Source organism: Odocoileus virginianus, chromosome 6, assembly GCF_023699985.2.
Source record: "Odocoileus virginianus isolate 20LAN1187 ecotype Illinois chromosome 6, Ovbor_1.2, whole genome shotgun sequence".
Classification (NCBI taxonomy): Eukaryota; Metazoa; Chordata; class Mammalia; order Artiodactyla; family Cervidae; genus Odocoileus; species Odocoileus virginianus.
This window is the reverse complement of record NC_069679.1, coordinates 73,451,885-73,463,640: the sequence shown is the minus strand read 5'-3', so window position 1 is coordinate 73,463,640 and position 11,756 is coordinate 73,451,885.

Genomic DNA, 11,756 nt, shown 5'->3' with positions numbered 1-11,756 from the left:
GCTTTACTGAGATGTAATTGACATATAACATTGTGTACATTGAAAGTGTGCAGTGTGTTCATTTATATACTTATATATTGCAAAATGATTGCCACCGTAGGATGGGTGTGTGCTTTAAAATTGTAGATTCCCAGTCACCACCCAGACAGCGTTCTGGTTCAGGTCAGAGATAGACTCTCAGGACTGGTGCCTGTAACAAGCTGCCCTGACAGTTCTGATGTTCAGTCAACTTTTCAAACTACTTTTTGAGCCCTTGTGACACATGTCTCATTTCTTCTTTCCATTCCCCGTGGTCCCAGCCTAGTTCCTTTCTCCCGTGTTGGTTGACCCTGACAGCTCACTAACTCATCTTCTGCCTCTCTCCTATCTTTAAACACTTTAGAGCCAAACCAATGCCTCTAATGAACAGGAAAATCATACAGTAAAGAAAAATAGGATTTGGTGTCCAAAAAGAGCTTTCCTTCTTGGGAAAAGTCATCATGTAACCTCTCAAAATTGTTCTTCTCCTCATCTTTAAAAATAGTGGTTAAGAAATGTGCCCACGTTACCAGGTTGTTGTAAGGATCAAACAAAACTATGGATCCAAGCACGTAGTGACATGTGATCTAAGTTAACCACATTGTTTCTGTGCTCAGAAGCACCCACTAGCTAGTGGAACCTACATGTCTCGTTTAGTCTGGCTTACTGGCATCTCTTCCTTTGGGAACTGTCTCCCTTTCCCTCTTCTGCAGTATTCTGCAGGTCAGTCCCAAAGCCTCTGCAGTGAGCACGTGACCCAAGCTAAGCCAATGAGACTCCGTCCTTGGAATCTGAATGCTGAGTGGGGGTTCAGGCATGAGAGATTTGAAGTTGAGACATGGATTCATCCTCTGGAGATCCCCTCTCGCTTGGTCAGTTGTCCCTTCAATTCCATAAACTCCCCAATGTCCTTCCAACAGAGTGTCCTCTTTTTCATTTCAACTAACCTAAAATTGATTCCTGTCTTCTGAAACTAAAGAGCCCTAAATGATACAGCTCCCTATTTTTTACAGAACAAAGCAGCGAAACTTCTCATCCTGTGTTACAAATTCTCCACATTGTATTTGCATCTCACTTATTGGCTCTCCCCTAACTAAGCTTAAGCCCTTGTGGAACAATCCCCTGGGAGATAGCTATCAGACTGTTTGCATTTTATGGGCAAGAAGGAGGTCTAACTCATTTCTGTCTCATGCCAGATGGCTTGACGTATTCCCGATCAGATTTCCTTGAAAACTAGCTCTGACATTTTAAAGTAAGAAAAGGCATCCTGTGGCTCAGAGTAGAAATGGTTTCCAGAGACTAAGATTACAGAGAATCTGGGTATCAATCAAGTTCTGGGGAAATTTTTAGAAGTATATTCTAGAAGTATATTCTAATTCTTTGGCTAGAAATTAGATTTGGAAACTTAAGATAGAGGGCCTGACTGATGCTCAATGAGGCCAGATGCTCCTGGATTTATATATCATAATCCTCTGAATTATGCATTTGGGTGTTCAGAAAGGTTATTTGTACCCTCAGGACATCTCAATGACCCAGGAAATCTTATTCATAAGTGCTGAGTTTTAGGAACTTAAGTCTAGAGGACCATAAAATTTTTTTGAGAAAAGAAAGGAAAACAAATTCTTAACTGATCACAAATAAAATTTAAAAGTGCTGATTTTTGATTGATCTGATGGCAAGACTCCTAGTAAATTCTCTTTCCCTTCCGTATCTGTTCTGCTCCCTCTGTTAACATTATTAGCTCCAGTTACCAACTAGCCATTGCCATCTGTGGCCACATTCACCAGAGGTCTTATATTTCCCAATAGTGAAAAGAGGTAATAATTAATTTATCCTGCAAGAATGACGCAATGAACAAGGCAAGCTTGGAGTCCAATGAACTGGGGTTTATATCCAGCTCTGGCACTTGTTAGCAATTTAACTTCAAGCAAGTGATTTCCCCTCTCATAAGTTTCAGTTTCTTTATCTGTGGAATGAGGACAGTAACACTGTCCTTCATCTCCAAGATTCTGATTCTGTTGGTCTGTGGTGGCTGTGGATCATGGGAATTTTGTTGTGAGGATCAAATGTATGAAAGCCTAACCTAGTGCCTGGTTCTGAGTCTGTCCACAATAGATGTTCCTTTCTCTTCTGCTACAGTGCCCTCTTCCCCAGTAGTTCAGTTCAGTTCAGTTCAGTCACTCAGTTGTGTTCGACTCTTTGCAACCCCATGGACTGCAGCACGCCAGGCCTCCCCTGTCCATCACCAACTCCCAGAGTTTACTCAAAATCATGTCCATTGATGATGATGATGCCATCCAACCATCTCATCCTCTGTCGTCCCCTTCTTCTCCTGCCTTCAATCCTTCCCAGCATCAGGGAAATTTTCACATGAGTCAGCTTTTCACATCAGGTGGCCAAAGTATTGGAGGTTCAGCTTCAGCATCAGTCCTTCCAATTAATATTCAGGACTGATTTCCTTTAGGATGGACTGGCTGGATCTCCTTGCTGACCAAGGGACTCTCAAAGAGTCTTCTCCAACACCACAGTTCAAAAGCATCTTCCCTAGTAACATCTGTTTATTTCCACAGCAGAACTCCTATCTCATTATATACAGATGCATGTGTGCACGCTCAGTCACTCAGTCACGTCTGACTCTTGTGACCCCATGGACTGTATAGCCTGCCAGGCTCCTCTGCCCATAGCATTTTCCAGGCAAGAATACTGGAATAGGTTGCCATTTCCTCCTCCAGGGGAAATCTTCCCGACCCAGGAATCTGAACCCTATGTCTCCAGGATCCCCTGCATTGGCAAGCAGATTCTTTACCACTGAGCCACCTGGGAAGCCCCCTATATACAGGACTATGTGCATAAAACATGTGATTTTAATATATAAACATATTCTATGTACATATGCATTCATTTGTTCAACAAACAGTTATTGAGAATCCATCTGTGCCAGGCACTGTGATTGAACCAGTTAGACAGGTTCCCTGTTCTCACGGGACTTACTCTCTGGGGGGGAGTGGTGTGATAGAGAGGTGCAGGTGTGGGGCAGGAGCACCACGTGGGCTGGGCAGGTGAGGGGAGGCTTCTCTGAAGAGGGGGCCTGCGAGGTCCTGAGGACGAGGACGAGCGAACCTGGAACCAGACCAGGGACGAGCACCCCAAGCAGAGGGCAGAGGTGGAAAGGAATGGAATCCGATTTTATGTTTAAAAAGTGTCGCTCTGGCTGCCCTGTCTCAGTGTATGACAAGAAGCCGGGATGGAAGCAAATCCACGTGGTTACAACAACGTCACCCCACACGTGGGGTGTGTCCCAGACTCAGAAAGCAGCACGGAGGAGCTCTGGCCCAGAGACGCAGGAATGCCTGGGCGGGGGGGTGGTCTCCAGCCTGGGGAACCCCGATCCTCCTCTCCACCTGCGCTGCGCAATCCCCAGGGGCACTGCTAACAAAGTTCCCAGGCTCCACAGCCGCTGCCTGGGGCCAAAAGAATGAGAGGCTCATAGATGGGGCCAGGCTAATGGCAGTGTTTTGTTTTTGTTTTTGTTTTTTTTCTCCCAAAACTCCCTGGAATATATTCAGAGTTGAGAATCATTGTGTCTGGGTGAGCTCTTCAGAGCCCAAGCTCTCTCTGATGCCTGAGACACGGTTCCAAGTGTTGGACATCCCATTATTATAATGTTCTTTCTCAGAGTGGACTAAAATCAGCCTCTGGCTAGCTTTCCTGCACAACCACCCTTGTGGGGAATCCCCACCTTCACCCCCATCTCCACACCCACCATCACCCAAGGCAAATTTTGGCAAAGGGAAGGAAATACGGGAAACTTGGACAGGAAAGGAGGAGCTGTCAGGCTTCTGGGCACCTTTCCCACCCCCTGCAGGGTCCCAACTAGCAGGTTCTTGCACCCAGGGATACTGTGTGGGCTGCTCAGCATCCAGGCTTGTGGCAGCAACAGCCAACACAGCCCCAGGAGGTAAACTGATGGTTGTGCCCTCCCACCCAGTCCACACTGCTACCAGAGAATTTGAGAACTGGAAGGGGCTTTAGCATAAGTAGCTTACTTCTAAGTTTACCATGGGTGGGCGGAGGAGGGAGTCAGACACTAAATATAGTCAGTCTTGTATTTCTGGGGCATTCCTAGAAGGTTGAGAAGGGGGAAGGGAACTTGATCACCTACCTTCTGGCAGGCTTTGTGCTCTGTAATTTTCAGTCCTCACAAAAGCTCCACGGAGCAGATGCTTTTCTTCTCATTGAGAGATTGGGTGACTGAGGTTCAAAGAGGTAAAGTAACTTACTTGGCCAAGGTCACCCGGCAGATCGGTGTCCAGGGCTTAGTGAAAACCGAGTCGGCCTCTCACTTCAGCTCAGCCTTCGTCCGCCACGGTACCATGCTCCCTCTTGGTGTCCAACTCTAGAATCTTCCTTCACTGGAGGGATAAACAGCATCACCTTCCCCCCAGGTCACTCCATTCAAGGGCAGGAGCCAGTTTCCCAACTCCTACTACCCAATTCCCATTGCTCTGTGGCCCCGGCCCCCTGGGTGCCCTCTACCAGTGCCCAGCCGATTCTGGCCCCTCTCTCTTCTTCCTCAACCGTGTTTCCTATGAACCCAGGCCAGAGCACAAAGAAACTCTAAAGTGTTGGGGAAAAAAAGCCAAATGTGGAGGCTGAAAGGTTGTCCATTTGGCTTGCATGTTTTGATGGAAGGGCAGAGGGAGGGAACCGCTTTCACTCCTGTTTCAACACGAAGCTGATGCTTTACCTGTGTTGCAGTGATTTTGCATACTGATTCCTCAGCCATGAGAAATTTCCCAACCGCTCCAGGCCTCCTGTGATCTCTCCTTTAAAGGCTGTGCCCACAGTATTAGCACCTACCTAGGAAACTGACTTATCCTCTACCATTCTCTTGTTGCATGTGGACATGTTATGACCAACCACTGCCACCACCCCATGGTAGACTGAAGGGTTTTGTTCTACACTCTACCTGGGTTTCCCAGCACCTGAGTTACCAATGAGTTCTTGTTGACTAAGCGATTGGCTGGCCTATGTGCTGGGACCACTCAATTGAAACCAGAGAGGTCGAAACCACGCCTACACCTAGATCTCAGAAGAGCCGGGACTAGAGAAAGAAGCCATTCTTTATGATGTTTTGCTTTCAAAGCAGAAACTCAGTCCCTGGAGGAAGCCATTCCTGTAAGCATGATCCTTTCCCACCTGAAGGCAGCTTCCTCCAACTCCTGGAAGACCCTCCCCCATGTCCCCCTGGAACTCAAGAGTTAACATAATTATCTCAGGGGCTCTGCCAGGCCCTATGTGAACCTTATCTTAGTTAATTCCCACGGCCAACCTAAGCAGCATCATTCCCATTTTACAGGTAAGACAACTCAGGATCAGAAAGGGTGAGTAACGTGCTCCGAGGTGAAGAGCAGAAATGGGATCGGCACCCCGGTGTCCTGGGCCACAGAGCACCAGGGCGCCAGACACTCCTGTGTGTGTGCTTCATCTCGACCAGATTCAAGGCTCCTCGAGGTGGGGACCAGGTTGGGCTGCCCCACAAGCCTCAGCATAGGGCAGGGGCCTAGTGAGTGTTTGCTCAGTAAATTGTCAGAGGAAGTTCACCCTGATTACCCATTGTGTGAGAGAAAGTATTGGGGGAAGGAGGAAGTGTTTGTGTAGTGATAAGGCCTGTGTGCTTGATGGCGGCTCCATGTCCTGGGCCGGTGACAAGAAGCAGGAGTGTGGGCAGCAAAGTGGGGCCCGGTGAGAGGCCCCTCCCTGACAGCAGCCGAGCGGAGGACTGGGGGGAGGCTGTGGACCTGGGACTCGGTGGAGGATGAGAGCCGCATCCCGGAGCCTGCCTGGCTTTGCTTTCCTGGATGCCGCTTCCCTGGCATCCAGGTCTTGACCAGCTGAAGGGGCTACAGGGACAGGGGAGGAAGAGGGAGGCAGGCTCTCAGCGGACACCAGGGCCACCTGGGGGTTGAGGAAGAAACCAGCTGGAGTGGCTGTGTGGGGCGAAGGATTTGGGTTTTGGGAGACCCTAGGGGCAGAGGTAGGATTGGAAGGTGCTCCCCAGGAAAATGGAGGGAAACTATGGTTTGATTCAACACCTCTGGGAAGAGGACATCTTCTTGGAGGGCCCCAGACCGAGGAGGCAAAGCCTGGAAAAGCATGGTTGGGAGGGATCAGAAAAAAAGGTGGAGCTTGCTGTGGGGAAGCCGTGGAGGGAAGGTTTGGCAAGCTGGTTCAGAGAGACAGCTGGGCCTGATGAGAGTGCAGGGGGGTCCTGTGGGGGGATCGTAGAAGCAGAGTGCATAGGCAAGCAGAGGGAGTGGGGATTCAAGCTGATATTGTGCATACCAGCCTCACCATTCCCTGACTGCACCACTCTGGGCAATTTACTTAACCTGCCTGGGCCTCAGTTTCCTTATCTGCAAAATGGGAGGAAATAATACCATCTGCTTTATCACCACTGAGAGAGCAACATGAGATAACACATGTACTGAGCTTAGCACGCTGTCTAGAAAAGAAAAAGATTCATTAGCAGTTAATTGGTGATGATGGGGGACGTTCCTGGGAGGGAGGGATCTAGGAATACAGTGGGGAAAAAAAAAAGCCATGCCAGCCTGTTCTGTTTCATGACAACTTACATTCTGGCATACTATATGCCAGAAACTATTCTCAATGTTGTCAATGTTTTATTTCATTTAATCCTCACCATAAGCTTAAAAGGTAGACAGTATAATTTTTCCCATTTACATGAGAAAACAGATTTCAGAGAAATCACAGCAGAGAAAGCACAGAGAGAATAAGTAACCAGTCTGAAGTCATGCAGTTCATGGGTAACAGAATTTGAGTATTCTGACTCTAGGACTATACACTTACATCCTGACTCTCATCAGCTTAAATACATGTAAGGCATCAAGAGATACAGCAGAGAAGTGGTCATGGAGTGTACACAGCATGGCTTCTCCCAGAGAGATGATCGAAAATGCACACCCCTTGGCAGGGCCCAGAAAGCCTGACTCTGGAGGCAAGGAGGACAGAAATTTGTATTTTTAATCAGCTCTGTTGGTGATTCTGATGCTGGTGGTCTAGAGGTGGGAGGAGAACACATACTGCAGGAATTACTAGAATGCCCAGTGGAGGTAACATCTGGGTGATGAAAACAGGCAAGTTCTCCTGGATAAGGTGGCATTTGACCTGGGTTGGTTTTTTTTTTTTTTAACTGAGGTATAATTTACATATAACATTAGTTAGTTTCAAGATCCCCTGGAGAAGGAAATGGCAACCCACTCCAGTATTCTTGCCTGGGAAATCCCAAGAGAGAGGAGCCCAGCGGGCTATAGTTCATGGGGTTGCAAAAGAGTCAGACATGACTAAACAACAATAGTTGATTTATATCATGCTAGTTTCAGGTGTAGAGCAAAGTGCTTCAGTTTTATATGTATATATAGAAATATATAAATACACATATTATTTTTCACCTTTTTTTCCCCTTACAAGTTATCATAAGATTTGTAAAATTTTTTATTTAATTAATTACTTTGTGGCCACAGCCTGGAGCAGCAGACCTGGGTCACACAGCATGTGGCACAAACCCTCTGGGAGGAGGTCAGCATTAACCCCACCATAGAGCTGCCAAGCAGACAACCCACAAACTGCACAACAATTATTCCAAACACATTCTCCCACTGGTAAGAAAGCTCTAGGACCCACAGTAGAGTTCCCAACCTGGGGGTCTGGCAAAGGGATTGAGAACCACCAGGGAATTTGACTTCGGAGGTCAGTGGGATTTAATCACAGAACTTACACAGAACTGGGTAAACAGACTCTTGGAGGGCATAAACAAAATCTTGTGAGCACCAGGACCCAGGAGAAAAGACCAGTGGCCCCACAAGAGACTGATCCAGACTTGCCTGTGAGTGTCTAGGAGTCTCTGGTGAGGTAGGGGTCAACAGTGGCCTGCTGCAGGGTCAAGGGCACAGAATACAACAGTGTGTGCACAAGAACTTTTGAAGGAGGTCACCATTATCTTCATTACCCCTACCATAGTTTGGTCTCAGGACAGGAGGGAGCACAGCCCTGCCCATCCACAGAAAATTGGACTAAAGATTTTCTGAGCATGGCCCCACCCATCAGAACAAGACCCAGGTTCCCCCACAGTCAGTCTCTCCCATCTGGAAGCTTCCATAAGCCTCTTATCCTTCTCCATCAGAGGGCAGACAGACTGAAAACCACAATCACGGAAAACCAATCAAACTGATCACATGGACCACCGACCGCCTTGTCTAACTCAACGAAACTATGAGCCACGCTGTGTAGGGCCACCGAAGACAGACGGGTCATGGTGGAGAGTTCTGACAAAATGTGCTCCACTGGAGGAGGGAATGGCAAACCACTTCAGTATTCTTGCCTTGAGAACCCCGTGAACAGTATGGAAAGGCAAAAAGACAGGACACTGAAAGATGAACTCCCCAGGTCACAAGGTGCCCAATACGCTACTGGAGATCAGTGGAGAAACAACTCCAGAAAGAAGGAAGAGACAGAGCCAAAGCAAAAACAACGCCCAGTTGTGGATGTGACTGGTGATGGAGTAAAGTCTGATGCTGTAAAGAACAGTATTGCATAGGAACCTGGAATGTTGAGTCCATGAATCAAGGTAAATTGGAAGTGGTCAAACAGGAGATGGCAAACATGAGCATTGACATCTTAGGAATCAGTGAACTAAAATGGACTGGAATGGGCGAATTTAATTCAGGTGACCATTATGTCTACTACTGTGGATGAGAATCCCTTAGAAGAAATGGAGTAGCCCTCATAGTCAACAAAAGAGTCTGAAATGCAGTACTTGGGTGCAATCTCAAAAACGACAGAATGATCTCTCTTCATTTCCAAGGCAAACCATTCAATATCACACTAATCAAAGTCTATGCCCCAACCAGTAATGCTGAAGAAGTTGAAGTTGAACGGTTCTATGAAGACCTACAAGACCAAGAACTAACACCCCAAAAAGATGTCCTTATCATCATAGAGGACTGGAATGCAAAAGTAGGAAGTCAAGAGATAACTGGAGTAACAGGCAAGTTTGGCCTTGGGGTACAAAATGAAGAAGGGCAAAGGCTAACAGAGTTTTGCCAAGAGAATGGACTGGTGATAGCAAACACCCTCTTCCAACAACACAAGAGATGACTCTACACATGGACATCACCAGATGGTCAATACCGAAATCAGGTTGATTATATTCTTTGCAGCCAAAGATCGAGAAGCTCTATACGGTCAGCAAAAATAAGACCAGGAGCTGACTATGGCTCATGATCATGAACTCCTTATTGCCAAATTCAGACTGAAATTGAAGAAAGCAGGGAAAACCATTAGACCTTTCAGGTATGACCTAAATCAAATCCCTTACCATTATACAGTGGAAGGGACAAATAGATTCAAGGGATTAGATCTGATAGAGTGCCTGAAGAACTATGGACAGAGGTTTGTGACATTGTACAGGAGGCAGGGATCAAGACCATCCCCAAGAAAAAGAAATGCCAAAAGGCAAAATGGTTGTCTGAGGAGGCCTTACAGAGAGCTGAGAAAAGAAGAGAAGCTAAAGGCAAAGGAGAAAAGGAAAGATACACCCATCTGAATGCAGAGTTCCAAAGAATAGCAAGGAGAAATGAGAAAGCTTTCCTCAGTGACCAATGCAATGAATTAGAGGAAAACAAAAGAATGGGAAAGACTAGAGATCTCTTCAAGAAAATTATTGATACCAAGGAAACTTTTCAGGCAAAAATGGGCACAATAAAGGACAAAAATAGTATGGACCTAACAGAAGCAGAAGATACTAAGAAGAGGTGACAAGAAAGCACAGAAGAACTGTACAAAAAAGATTATGACCCAGATAACCACGATGGTGTGATCACTCACCTATAACCAGACATCCTGGAATGCAAAGTCAAGTGGGCCTTAGGAAGCATCACTACAAACAAAGCTAGCAGAGGTGAATGAATTCCAGTTGAGCTATTTCAAATCCTGGAAGATGATGCTGTGAAAGTGCTGCACTTAATATGCCAGCAAATTTGGAAAACTCAGCCATGGCCACAGGACTGGAAAAGGTCAGTTTTCATTCCAATCCCAAAGAAAGGCAATGCCAAAGAATGTTCAAACTACCGCACAATTGCACTCATCTCACACTAGCAAAGTGAAGTCACTCAGTCGTGTCCGACTCTTTGCGACCCCACCGACTGACTATAGCCTACCAGGCTCCTCCGTCCATGGGATTTTACAGGCAAGAATACTGGAGTGGGTTGCCATTTCCTTCTCCAGGAGATCTTCCCGACGCAGGGAATGAACCCGGGTCTCCTGCATTGTAGGCAGACGCTTCACTGTCTGAACCACCAGGGAAGTCCACACTAGCAAAGTAAAGCTCACAATTCTCCCAGCCAGGCTTCAACAGCACGTGAACGGAGAACTTCCAGGTGTTCAAGCTGGATTTAGAAAAGGCAGAGGAACCAGAAATCAAATTGCCAACATCCACTGGATCACTGAAAAGCAAGAGAGTTCCAGAAAAACTTCTACTTCTGCTTTGTCGACTATGCCAAGGCCTTGACTGTGTGGATCACAACAAACTGTGGATGTTAAATATCGACTAGGGTTTTTCATATCCTTCTACCCTTCTCCACTTGGAGGCTATACTAGATTGAACTGTGTCCCCAAAAATATATGTTGGAGTCCTCCTAATCCCTGGTACCTGTGAAAGAGACCTTAATTGGAAAAAGGGTCTCTGCCTGATGTAACTGAGTTAAGGATTTTGAGATGAGATCATCCTGGATTATCTGGGTGGACCCTAAATCCAAACACAAATGTCCTTATAAGACACAGAGGAGAGACACAAAAGAGAAGTCCATCTGAAGACAGAGGCAGAGATTGGAGCTTTGCTGTCACAAGCCAAGGAACGCCTGGAGCCATCAAGAACTGGAAGAGGCAAGGGAAGAGACTTCAGAAGGAGTTTGTCCCTGCTGACACCGTGATTTCAGACTCTTGGACTCCAAAACTGTGACAGAATACACTTTTGCTGTTTTAAGCCACCAAGTTTGTGGTAATGTGTTATTGGCAGAGCGTGGAAACTAGTAATACAGAGGCTTTCATTCTCGGCCCATTCTTTGCCAGTCTTTGCAATCAGAGGTCTTTGCAATTAGATGCTGGACTGTGGAGGTCCTGGCCCAGAGACAGCTCAGCTGTGCTTGCTGAACCCCCAGCTGGGACACCAGACCTGAGAGAAGGGTAGAAGAACCTGGCTGTGAGCAATGCGGTGGCATCACCTTTGCGAGTCTGCAATTTCTCCACTGTTTTGGATGCATGCTTATAAAAAGTCAAAGAAAGGCTCTGTTCTCAGGCTCTGGCTTCATATTTTACAAAGGAGGAAGTTAACACCTAGATGGCGTAATTTCCAGCCCAAGGCCACCCAGTGAGTGGGTGGCAGGGCAGAGCCAGGACCCCTAAAGGACACATCTCCTGCCGGAAGTCCAGGCCAAGGCTCTCACTGTGGGTTTACCACAAAGCCTTGGTTATTGCAAGCCTGGATGTTGTTACTTTAACTTCACTCCGAAAGAGTCACTTCTAATGATTTTGCTTGCCCCGACCCTCATGTGGGTAGTGGCGGTGACCTCTGGCTTAGAGACTCTGATAGTTCCCTTCCCCACAGCTGGGTCTTCTGCTTTAGGGATGCAAGTTGAGCTATCTTCGGAAGCCACTATCTG